We start from the raw sequence: 13,142 nt of genomic DNA, 5'->3' as shown, positions 1-13,142 counted from the left end.
TGAGGATACACGTTTCACCCACAAAGTTCCCTCGTGCTATTATCTTCATTGATGCACCTTCTTTGGCAGCTTTTACAACTCTGTCATAGTCTTTCACATTTTTAACTTGCCCACTTCATAACACATATGTCCAGTAGGAGCACTATCACCCACCATGACCATTTCTTCTTTCTTGTTAGCTTCTCCTAAAATCCTTTCTTTGTTGCATTCATATGCATGAAATGCAGAGTCTCCTTTGGTGTCTCCTCTCTGTTTTCCTTTATTCATGTCTTCTTCCTTTGTCACTTCAGTGATGACTTCTCTCTTGCCATCTTCAGTGATGTCTTATTTCCTGTTTCTCTTCAATAGCTTGATCTTTTTACTTCAGAGCCGAAAAAATGCTGTTTTTGTGAGGTTGTTTCTGTTCTTAACATAACGATGGTTGTTTGTCCTCTTTCAGTGAGGACAGTGCTTGAAAGGTCTCATATGTGTTTCTTGCTCTGAATTTTTGTTTTTGAAGTAGCATTTCTCTTCTGTGTGATTATATTTCTTACATGTACAGCAACTTCCTCTTTTGTTAGGCTTATTGCATTCTACGGCAAAATGTGCAAATCCATCACTCGCGGATCCTTTCTTTTATTTTTGTTAAAACATACTTCAAAGGTGAGACTACCTCCTTGACAATTGCCATTCGGTCGTTAGCCTTCTCTTACGAGACTTTCATTTAGATTTGCCGTAGACTTCTCACTGTTGGCTAATGAATCCTATACCCGAGAAAATTTTTGAATTCGTCTGGAAAAATAGAATCTGTCATATTTATGATTGGAACTGATTTCATTCAAACGCTATATTCTCTAGATTAATTACTTTAGTTGACATGGCTCTAGTTCTATTGTATTTGAAACTATAAAAATCTTGAACTATGTAACATTATGGAGATGGTATCGGAAGATTCAGTAAAACTTTCTAGTTTATCTTCAGGATCTGTTCAACCTGTTCACTCACTATTTCGACAGATAACATTTGTCGACACCTTATAAAAGTTCTATAAACAAGAAATATATGATGGATGTCACAGCTTTTCGAACATTATCTTCAAGCAAATTTGCAGCCACACAGTTATCAAGAAAACATAAATTTTTGGATCAGACGAAACCTATATTACATGAAAACAAACCTCTGAGCACTGACATCTTAGAAATAACCATGTTAATTTCAATAACGAACCAAAAGACGAAAATTACAAATTGTGCAGTATTGCTAAATTATTAATTGAATCATCTTTTGAAACTTTGTGTCATGCGATAGCTTAGGAGACAAAGGCACCGAAGTGCTTCCTAGTGTATGTCAGTTCTATCCCACATAGAAAATAGCTAAATCTCAAAATTGTGTCGTAATTTTGAATTAAAAAGCATCACTGAATCACAAAACTGCTCACAACATAATTACTTTTATTATTTGTAGCCTGATATGGAACATAAAACATATGTAACCCATTTGTAGAAAAGCACAAAACTGCAAAACACCTGTTTAGCAATCAGAGTGGAAAATACGACGAAGTCAAATTAAGTCTACCACTGTCAACATAATATAAACATTATATTCTCGTAAATAATTGCCAATAGTTACTGCAAGCATTATTCTCAGCCTGTAAGTTTCATATTTTTCTACTTTTTGTAAGGATATTAACCTGTCCCAAAAGCTTCTAAACAAAAATCAGAATAACAACTCCAACCTGAACCTGGAGATTTCACGCAGTCCATGACGTCTCGATGCAGACGAGGCACTTGGTTGTCAGGGATGGTAGGAAGTGGACGTGTTTTGAGGGTCCCTCTAAAAACTGTTGTCATCACTAATACATGTGAATATTGTAACCAGTGGTGAAAGTGTATGAGAACTTCGAAGTAAACCTTGAGGTGAAAAATGACATGATGGCCAAGACTTTTTATTCAAAGACAAACGTCATACCTCTTACCAGAACCTATTTTTATAAACTTGCACAAGAAGCAGCAACAGCGGCCTGGCAGACATCACACAGCACTTCAACACCGGAAATCTAAGTACAAATTAATTCAGCTGCCCCTTCCTCACTAGCTAATTCTCCGTGTGCTTTCGCCAGTTATCTGTGGCTGGAAGAAAGCTTCTTTTCGCGAAACGCTGTTGAGAACGTGTATAGTTCTTGCACTGGGGACATACTACACTAGATCTGAATACTTTAGGTTAGAAGACGGGTACTGGAATTTGGTCATACCCAGAAAGGAATTAAGACAGATGGATGAAGTGAGGATAGAAGTAACTGCTGAGGTCTTTGAGAAGCGTCTCTTACGTGCATTACTGTTATGTTTCTCGAATAGTCTTGGAAGTTTCACAACGCAACACACATAGTTTTATCTTTTAGTTGATTGTTCTATTTACCGTATATAAGCTCTTTCCCTGCTGTCCCATTGCTGCCATTTCTTCCTTTTTTCCTGTGTCACGTTTTTCAAGTGGTTCAATAGCATCCGCAATGTCACAAAGATCTTCCGTAGGAAAACTAAATTTTGATTTCGATGTTCCACATGACGAAAATACTACTTTCCTTTAACACTTGCAGATCACGAAATCCTTTATTTACTTGAGATATTTGCGTTTTCCTCCTATCATCGTTTCGTGAGTATTTTTAAAACCTTCATTTCGCTGTCTTTTTGCGAGCACCGTTTTTACATTCTGTCTGTGTACTGGGCCCATACTACGTCGCGTTTTATTCTGTTTTGAAGTGAAACATTTTTGTTTAGTTGCTTTCTCTTTTTTGATAACTATAAGACTTTCAGGAAACTTAAACAGACTTTTGGAGAAAAGAGAACCACTTGCATGAATATCAAGAGCTCAGATGGAAACCCAGTTCTAAACAAAGAACGGAAAGCAGAGAGGTGGAAGGAGTATATAGAGTGTCTATACGAGGGCGATATACTTGAGGACAATATTATGGAAATGGAAGGGAATGTAGATGAAGATGAAATGGGAGATATGATAATGTGCGGAGAGTTTGACAGAGCACTGAAAGACCTGACTCGAGACAATGCCCCGGGAGTAGACAACATTCCGTTAGAACTACTGACAGCCTTGGGAGAGCCAGGCCTAAGAAAACTCTACCACCTGGCGGGCAAGATGTATGAGACAGGCGAAGTACCCTCAGACTTCAAGAAGAAAATAGTAATTCCAATACCAAAGATAGAAGGTATTGACAGGTGTGAAAATTATCGAACTATCAGTTTAATAAGCCTCGGCTGCAAAATATTAACACTAATTCTCTACAGACGAATGGAAAAACTGGTAGAAGCCGTCCTCGGGGAAGATCAGTTTGTATTCCATAGAAATGTTGGAACACGGAAGGCAATAATGATCCTCTCTTAGAAAATAGTTTAAAGAAACGCAAACCTACGTTTCTAGCATTTGTAGACTTAGAGAAAGCTTTTGACAATGTTGACTGGAATACTCTCTTTCAAATTCTGTAGGTGGCAGGTTTCAAACACAGGGAGCGAAGGCTATTTACAATTTGTACAGAAACCAAATGGAAGTTATAAGAGTCGAGGGGCATGAAAGGGAAGCAGAGGTTGGGAAGGGAGTGACACCGGGTTGAAGCCTATCCCCGATGTTATTCAATCTGTATATTGAGCAGTAAAGGAAACGAAACAAAAATTTGGAGTAGGAATATAAATCCATGTAGAAGAAATAAAAACTTTGAGGTTTGCCGATGACACTGTAACTCTGTCAGAGACAGCAAAGGACCTGGAAGAGTAGTTGAACGGAATGGACAGTGTCTTCGAAGGAGAATATAAGATGAACATCAACAAAAGCAAAACGAGGATAATGGGATGTAGTCCAACTAAACCAGGTGATGCTGAGGGAATTAGATTAGGAAATGAGACACTTAAAGTATTAAATGAGTTTTGAAATGACTGATGATGGTCGAAGTAGCGAGGATATAAAATCTAGACTGGCAATGGAAAGGAAAGCGTTTCTGAAGAAGGGAAATTTGCTAACATCGAGTATAGATTTATGTGTCAGGAAGTCTTTTCTGAAAGTATTTGTATGGAGCGTAGCTGTGTATGGATGTGAAATATGAACGATATATAGTTTAGACAAGAAGAGAATAGAAGCTTTCGAACTGTAGTGCTACGGAAGAATGCTGAAGATTAGATGGATAGATCACATAACTAATGAGGAGGTACTGAATAGAATTGTGGAGAAGAAGAATATGTGGCACAACTTGACTAGAAGAAGGGGTCGATTGGTAGGACACGTTCTGAGGCATCAAGGGGTCATGAATTTAGCATTGGAGGGAAGCGCGGAGGGTAAAAATCGTAGAGGGAGACCAAGGCATGGATACACCAAACAGGTTCAGGAGGATGTACGTGTAGGTTAGAGTAGGTACTTGGAGATGAAGAAGCTTGCACAATATAGAGTAGCATGGAGAGCTGCATCAAACCAGTCTCTGGACTGAAGACCAAAACAACAAGAAGACTTTAATAAACCAGACACTGATTGCCCGAAAACAGTTGTACGACGTAAAGCGATTTTCTATTATGAAGACTATGGTTCGGTTTTTCACTTTGTGATTCATTTGTCATGGGCGGTCTGGCTTGTCTTTTCCATCGTTTTGCGTACAGGCTAACTAAATCCGCTTCCAGCAACTCAGCCACTCGCTCCAGAAGTCCAGTGATCAGAATGTTCCTCATGCAGTTCAGTTGGAAAACGTAACGGAGGGAAATTCTGGTAAATACCGAGCTATCCAGTTAATTGTGACACACATACACGGTACTATGGTTACTTCCTGATGTGCTACTGCGCCGGCTAGGGTGGCCGAGCAGTTCTAGGCGCTACAGTCTCGAACCGCGCTGCTGCTGCAGTCGCAGGTTCGAATGCTGCCTCGGGCATGGATGTGTGTGGTGTCCTTAGGTTAGTTAGGTTTAAGTACACTCCTGGAAATGGAAAAAAGAACACATTGACACCGGTGTGTCAGACCCACCATACTTGCTCCGGACACTGCGAGAGGGCTGTACAAGCAATGATCACACGCACGGCACAGCGGACACACCAGGAACCGCGGTGTTGGCCGTCGAATGGCGTTAGCTGCGCAGCATTTGTGCACCGCCGCCGTCAGTGTCAGCCAGTTTGCCGTGGCATACGGAGCTCCATCGCAGTCTTTAACACTGGTAGCATGCCGCGACAGCGTGGACGTGAACCGTATGTGCAGTTGACGGACTTTGAGCGAGGGCGTATAGTGGGCATGCGGGAGGCCGGGTGGACGTACCGCCGAATTGCTCAACACGTGGGGCGTGAGGTCTCCACAGTACATCGATGTTGTCGCCAGTGGTCGGCGGAAGGTGCACGTGCCCGTCGACCTGGGACCGGACCGCAGCGACGCACGGATGCACGCCAAGACCGTAGGATCCTACGCAGTGCCGTAGGGGACCGCACCGCCACTTCCCAGCAAATTAGGGACACTGTTGCTCCTGGGGTATCGGCGAGGACCATTCGCAACCGTCTCCATGAAGCTGGGCTACGGTCCCGCACACCGTTAGGCCGTCTTCCGCTCACGCCCCAACATCGTGCAGCCCGCCTCCAGTGGTGTCGCGACAGGCGTGAATGGAGGGACGAATGGAGACGTGTCGTCTTCAGCGATGAGAGTCGCTTCTGCCTTGGTGCCAATGATGGTCGTATGCGTGTTTGGCGCCGTGCAGGTGAGCGCCACAATCAGGACTGCATACGACCGAGGCACACAGGGCCAACACCCGGCATCATGGTGTGGGGAGCGATCTCCTACACTGGCCGTACACCACTGGTGATCGTCGAGGGGACACTGAATAGTGCACGGCACAGCCAAACCGTCATCGAACCCATCGTTATACCATTCCTAGACCGGCAAGGGAACTTGCTGTTCCAACAGGACAATGCACGTCCGCATGTATCCCGTGCCACCCAACGTGCTCTAGAAGGTGTAAGTCAACTACCCTGGCCAGCAAGATCTCCGGATCTGTCCCCCATTGAGCATGTTTGGGACTGGATGAAGCGTCGTCTCACGCGGTCTGCACGTCCAGCACGAACGCTGGTCCAACTGAGGCGCCAGGTGGAAATGGCATGGCAAGCCGTTCCACAGGACTACATCCAGCATCTCTACGATCGTCTCCATGGGAGAATAGCAGCCTGCATTGCTGCGAAAGGTGGATATACACTGTACTAGTGCCGACATTGTGCATGCTCTGTTGCCTGTGTCTATGTGCCTGTGGTCCTGTCAGTGTGATCATGTGATGTATCTGACCCCAGGAATGTGTCAATAAAGTTTCCCCTTCCTGGGACAATGAATTCACGGTGTTCTTATTTCAATTTCCAGGAGTGTAGTTCTAAGTTCTAGGGGGTGATGACCTCAGAACTCAAGTCCCATAGTGCTCAGAGCCATTTTATGTGCTATTGCACAGTTCATGCAGACTTCAGGATTGATTTTGTTGTCTCCTGTCGAATGTGGGGTGCCTAGGAAACCTGATTTCTCCCGTCGCCAGACAACAATTCAAACGAATCGTATCAATGAATTTTTATTACAGTAAGATAAATGATAATACTTAACTTTGAGAATTTACAGTGTTGTATCGCAAGCAAATGGCGACAAACAAACAAGGAGTCTCACCAGTGTAGACAGTGCCTAATACAAGTGAAATTATACAATTCCTAAGTCGCTGCTTTAGAGCTCGTAGAACGGCTTAGTTTTCAACATGGCCGGGTCCAGGCGGCGCGGCTTATGTTCTCTTCGCCTAGAGGCCGCAGCTATCTCCGTGTCGTGCTAGACAGGTGTCGCTCGTGTGACTAGGGCCTCCCGTCGCGTAGACCGTTCGCCGGGTGCAAGTCTTTCGATCTGACGCCACTTCGGCGACTTGCTCGTCGATGGGGATGAAATGATGATGATTGGGACAACACAACACCGAGTCCCTGAGCGGAGAAAATCTCCGACCCAGCCGGGAATCGAACCCGGGCCCTTAGGATTGACATCCTGCCGTGCTGACCAATCAGCTACCGGGGGCGGACAGGGGTCGGTCAGCGTATTTGGCCGACGTCTTCTTCACAGCCGTTTCTGCTCTGCGGCTCCTGTCTGTCATGCCGGCGCTTGTCTTTTACGCCGGAGCAGATTTCCTGACTCAGTTGCAGGATGTCGAATTTTTCTGTATGGAAGCCAATAGAATATGCATTTTCTTGGAGAAGCTGAATTACTGCTGTTTTTGCCGTTTCATTTTCGTGTCTCTCGGTCTGTGAAATCATCTGTGTCTTGTCTGGACTTTTGTATTGCATTTGTTTCCATGCGTTTAGACGCCAGGTTTTTGTTTCATTGTATGTGGTGTTTTGAACTGCGGTTCTTCTATATCTACATCTACATCCATACTCCGCAAGCCACCTGACGGTGTGTGGCGGAGGGTACTTTGAGTACCTCTATCGGTTCTCCCTTCTATTCCAGTCTCGTAATGTTCGTGGAAAGAAAGATTGTCGGTATGCCTCTGTGTGGACTCTAATCCCTCTGGTTTTATCCTCGTGGTCTCTTCGCGAGATATACGTGGGAGGGAGCAATATACTGCTCGACTCCTCGGTGAAGGTACATTCTCGAAACTTCAACAAAAACGCGTCTCTCTTGCAGTCTTCCTCTGATCTATCATCTCCGTAACGCTTTTGCGATTACTAAATGATCCTGTAACGAAGCGCGCTGCTCTCCGTTGGATCTTCTCTATCTCTTCTATCAACCCTATCTGGTACGGATCCCACACCGGTGAGCAGTATTCAAGCAGTGGGCGAACAAGTGTACTGTAACCTACTTCCTTTGTTTTCGGATTGCATTTCCTTAGGATTCTTCCAATGAATCTCAGTCTGGTATCTGCTTTACCGACGATTAATTTTATATGGTTATTCCATTTTAAATCACTCCTAATGCCTAGTCCCAGATAATTTATGGAATTGTTTCCAGTTGCTGACCTGCTATATTGTAGCTAAATGATAAAGGATCTTTCTTTCTATGTATTCGTAGCACATTACACTTGTCTACATTGAGATTCAGTTGCCATTCCCTGCACCATGCGTCAGCTCGTTGCAGATCCTCCTGCATTTCAGTACAATTATCCATTGTTACAACCTCTCGATATACTACAGCATCAACCGCATAAAGCCTCAGTGAACTTCCCATGTTATACACAAGGTCATTTATGTATATTGTGAATAGCAACGGTCCTACGACACTCCCCTGCGGCACACCTGAAATCACTCTTACTTCGAAAGACTTCTCTCCATTGAGAATGACATCCTGCATTCTGTCATCTAGAAACTCTTCAATCCAATCACACAATTGGTCTGATAGTCCATATGCTCTTATTTTGTTCATTAAACGACTGTGGCGAACTGTAACAAACGCCTTGCGGAAGTCAAGAGACACGGCGTCTACCTGGGAACCCGTGTCTATGGCCCTCTGAGTCTCGTGGACAAATAGCGCGAGCTGGGTTTCACACGATCGTCTTTTTCGAAACTCATGCTGATTCCTACAGAGTAGATTTCTAGTCTCCAGAAAAGTCATTGTACTCTAACATAATACGTGTTCCAAAATTCTACAACTGATTGACGTTACAGATATAGGTCTACAGTTCTGCACATCTGTTCGACGTCCGTTCTTGAAAACGGGGATGACCTGTGCCCTTTTCCAATCCTTTGGAACGCTACGCCCTTCTAGAGGCCTACGGTACACCGCTGCAACAATGGGAGCAAGTTCCTTCGCATACTCTGCGTAAAATCGAACTAGTATCGCATCAGGTTGAGCGGCCTTTCCTCTTTTGAGCGATTTTAATTGTTTTTCTATCTCTCTGTCATCTACACTCCTGGAAATGGAAAAAAGAACACATTGACACCGGTGTGTCAGACCCACCATACTTGCTCCGGACACTGCGAGAGGGCTGTACAAGCAATGATCACACGCACGGCACAGCGGACACACCAGGAACCGCGGTGTTGGCCGTCGAATGGCGCTAGCTGCGCAGCATTTGTGCACCGCCGCCGTCAGTGTCAGCCAGTTTGCCGTGGCATACGGAGCTCCATCGCAGTCTTTAACACTGGTAGCATGCCGCGACAGCGTGGACGTGAACCGTATGTGCAGTTGACGGACTTTGAGCGAGGGCGTATAGTGGGCATGCGGGAGGCCGGGTGGACGTACCGCCGAATTGCTCAACACGTGGGGCGTGAGGTCTCCACAGTACATCGATGTTGTCGCCAGTGGTCGGCGGAAGGTGCACGTGCCCGTCGACCTGGGACCGGACCGCAGCGACGCACGGATGCACGCCAAGACCGTAGGATCCTACGCAGTGCCGTAGGGGACCGCACCGCCACTTCCCAGCAAATTAGGGACACTGTTGCTCCTGGGGTATCGGCGAGGACCATTCGCAACCGTCTCCATGAAGCTGGGCTACGGTCCCGCACACCGTTAGGCCGTCTTCCGCTCACGCCCCAACATCGTGCAGCCCGCCTCCAGTGGTGTCGCGACAGGCGTGAATGGAGGGACGAATGGAGACGTGTCGTCTTCAGCGATGAGAGTCGCTTCTGCCTTGGTGCCAATGATGGTCGTATGCGTGTTTGGCGCCGTGCAGGTGAGCGCCACAATCAGGACTGCATACGACCGAGGCACACAGGGCCAACACCCGGCATCATGGTGAGGGGAGCGATCTCCTACACTGGCCGTACACCACTGGTGATCGTCGAGGGGACACTGAATAGTGTACGGTACATCCAAACCGTCATCGAACCCATCGTTCTACCATTCCTAGACCGGCAAGGGATCTTGCTGTTCCAACAGGACAATGCACGTCCGCATGTATCCCGTGCCACCCAACGTGCTCTAGAAGGTGTAAGTCAACTACCCTGGCCAGCAAGATCTCCGGATCTGTCCCCCATTGAGCATGTTTGGGACTGGATGAAGCGTCGTCTCAAGCGGTCTGCACGTCCAGCACGAACGCTGGTCCAACTGAGGCGCCAGGTGGAAATGGCATGGCAAGCCGTTCCACAGGACTACATCCAGCATCTCTACGATCGTCTCCATGGGAGAATAGCAGCCTGCATTGCTGCGAAAGGTGGATATACACTGTACTAGTGCCGACATTGTGCATGCTCTGTTGCCTGTGTCTATGTGCCTGTGGTTCTGTCAGTGTGATCATGTGATGTATCTGACCCCAGGAATGTGTCAATAAAGTGTCCCCTTCCTGGGACAATGAATTCACGGTGTTCTTATTTCAATTTCCAGGAGTGTATTTCGATATCTACCATTTTGTTTTCCTGACTTGTGTCCTGACCTAGCTAATTCTCCGTGCGCTTTCACAGTAATCCGCGGCTGGAAGAAATATTTTCGCGAAACGCTATTGAGAACGTTTCTAGTTCCGACATTGACCTCATACTACGCAACAATTAAGGTATGGTACCTACAGCGTGTATCTCACGCGAGGACAGGAGGCGGTACAAAGAACCCTTTGCCACGCACTCGAATGCGCCTTGCAGAGTATGTATTTAAGTATGATGGCGTGCCGAAAAGCAATGCCTCCGCATTTTTTATGTGAAAACTCTTAAAACTCCCTGAAAAAAATTAAATTGATTAACATTCTACTTCTTTATTCTTCATGGCTACATACGAGGGGCGTTTGAAAAGTCCATGCAAAGTCCGAGAAACGGCACCACCGGCGCGTATCGAGGTCATGTTTAGTTAGTAGCATCTTTGGAAAGAAGGCACACCAAGTTTCAGCCATATTTGTCTATTTCTTTGCTTGGCATTCGTGTGAATCAAGGAAGTCGAGTGATTGTCAAAAAATGGTCGAAAAAGAATTTCGTGTGGTCATTATACATTACTTTATGAAAGGAAAAACGCCTCAGGAGACTAAAGAGAAGCTTGATAAACATTACGGTCACTCTGCACCTTCGATTAGAACAGTTTATACGTGGTTTCAAAATTTTCGAAGTGGCCATATGGGCACAAGTGATGCTGAACGTTCTGGACGCCCTGTGGAGGTTACGACTCCAGAAATCATTGATAAAATATATGATACGATGATGGACGACAGAAGAGTAAAGGTGCGTGAGATTGCTAGTGCTGTGGGCATCTCGAATGAACGGGTAAATAATATTTTGCGTAAACATTTGAACATGAGAAAGCTATCCGCAAGATGGGTTCCTCGATTGCTCATGCTTGACCAAAAGCGGAATCGTGGAAGTGTTGCAAGGATGGGTTGCAGCTGTTCAGGAAGAATCCGCAGGACTTAAAGGCTAGTTTGGTCACTGCGGATGATACATGGATACATTACTATACTCCTGAGACCAAAGAACAATCTAAACAATGGGTTACCTAGGGAGATACCGCACCAAAAAAGGCGAAGACCATTCCTTCGGCCGGAATGGTTATGGCTACTATCTTTTGGGATTCGCAAGGGATAATCCTCATCGACTATCTGGAAAAGGGTAAAACTGTTACAGGTGCATATTATTCATCGTTATTGGACTATTTGCAAACCGAGCTGCAAGAAAAACGTCGGCGATTGGACCCCAAAAGAGTCCTTTTCCATCACGACAGTGCACCAGCACATTCTCAGCAGTTGTGGTCGCAAAATTAGTGGAAATAGGATTCCAACTCGTTTCACATCCTCCCTATTCTCCAGACTTGGCTCCCTCGGACTACTATTTGTTCCCCAATTTGAATAAATGGCTGACGGGACAAAGATTTTGTTCAAACGAGAAGGTGATTGCAGCAACTAATAGCTATTTTGTAGACTTGGACTATTTCAATTTTTCGGAAGGGATAAACAAATTAGAACAGCGTTGGACGAAGTGTATAAGTCTAAAAGGAGACTATGTCGAAAAATAAAAAACACTGAAGTAGTTTTTATTTTTTCACAGGATTTTCAAACGCCCCTCGTATTTTTCTCAACATACCTTGCCGACGAACTCATTTCCCCCAACGAGAGACCCATTTCTTGATACCGCCACTGTAGAATCTTTGACTTTCCTGACGGAGGCACAACCTCACCTCTGCTTGCAACGCTTCATCGCTATCAAAGTGAAGTCCTCGGAGGTTTGATTTAAGTTTTGGAAACTGACGAAAATCGGATAGCTCCAACTCGGGACTGTATAGAGGATGATCGATGACAGGGGAACCCAAGGTGACGGATTGTTGCACATGTCTCGGCACTCTTGTGAGTTCTGGTACTGGCACACTGGAGAAGAGGGTGCTCCATGTGTGGACGAGTTATTCTAATTTGAAACTCTGTTACAGCACGCTGTTCCTCATGCACAGACGTAGTTACGGTACACACCACAGTGTAACACGGTAGGATTCTCGGCCCTCTAGAGGCAGACGGCTGCAAATATGTAGACATGAAGAATAAACAAGTAGAGTGTTGATAACGTTTGTTTTATTTAAAAAGGTTCAACAAAACAAATGGTTAAAATGGCTCGGAGCACTATGGGACTTAACTTCTGAGGTCATCAGTCCCCAAGAACTTAGAACTTAGAGCCCCTTAGCTCCAGAAAGGCTCAAAATCATGAAAAGTTCAATTTTTACTTTTTTGCGTTTTCTGAATCTGCAGACTATTACCTTTTAATAGATATATAATTTATTCAATTCCGAACACTACAACTATTTTTAAATTTTTTTTGAAATGTGTTCTACATGGGCGTGACCCACCGTGGCGCTGTTAAACTGCTGTCAAATGGTGTTATTATTAACGTCCGTGTTCATCAGGTACATTTTAGTGATGTGAGATAAAGTATGTGTTGTGGCTAACCTGTGATGGTTCAATATATATCGCTGGTGTGATTGTCGATTGTTTCATGTTTATTTACTCTGTCGTTATCTCGAAAATATTCGTAATTAATTCTGTTTCTTGAGTCTCTGTTTTGTTGAAGTATAATAATGAGTAAAAGTAAAGTTATTAGAAATCCTCTGAAGGCTTTTAAGAAAAGGAGAAATGTTGGAAAGCCAAAGGTATGTGTTATTACTGTAAACAATAAAGACGATAACCAAGTGAGTGAACCTAACCTCTCAAGTACACCTGCCCATAGCAGTCAAAGTGGGAAAGAAAATACTTCACAGAAGAAGCTTGGTTCAATGAGTGGAAACTATGAATGTT

This window comes from Schistocerca nitens, chromosome 10 (assembly GCF_023898315.1).
Source record: "Schistocerca nitens isolate TAMUIC-IGC-003100 chromosome 10, iqSchNite1.1, whole genome shotgun sequence".
Taxonomy (NCBI): domain Eukaryota; kingdom Metazoa; phylum Arthropoda; class Insecta; order Orthoptera; family Acrididae; genus Schistocerca; species Schistocerca nitens.
This window is presented reverse-complemented; position numbering follows the sequence as displayed.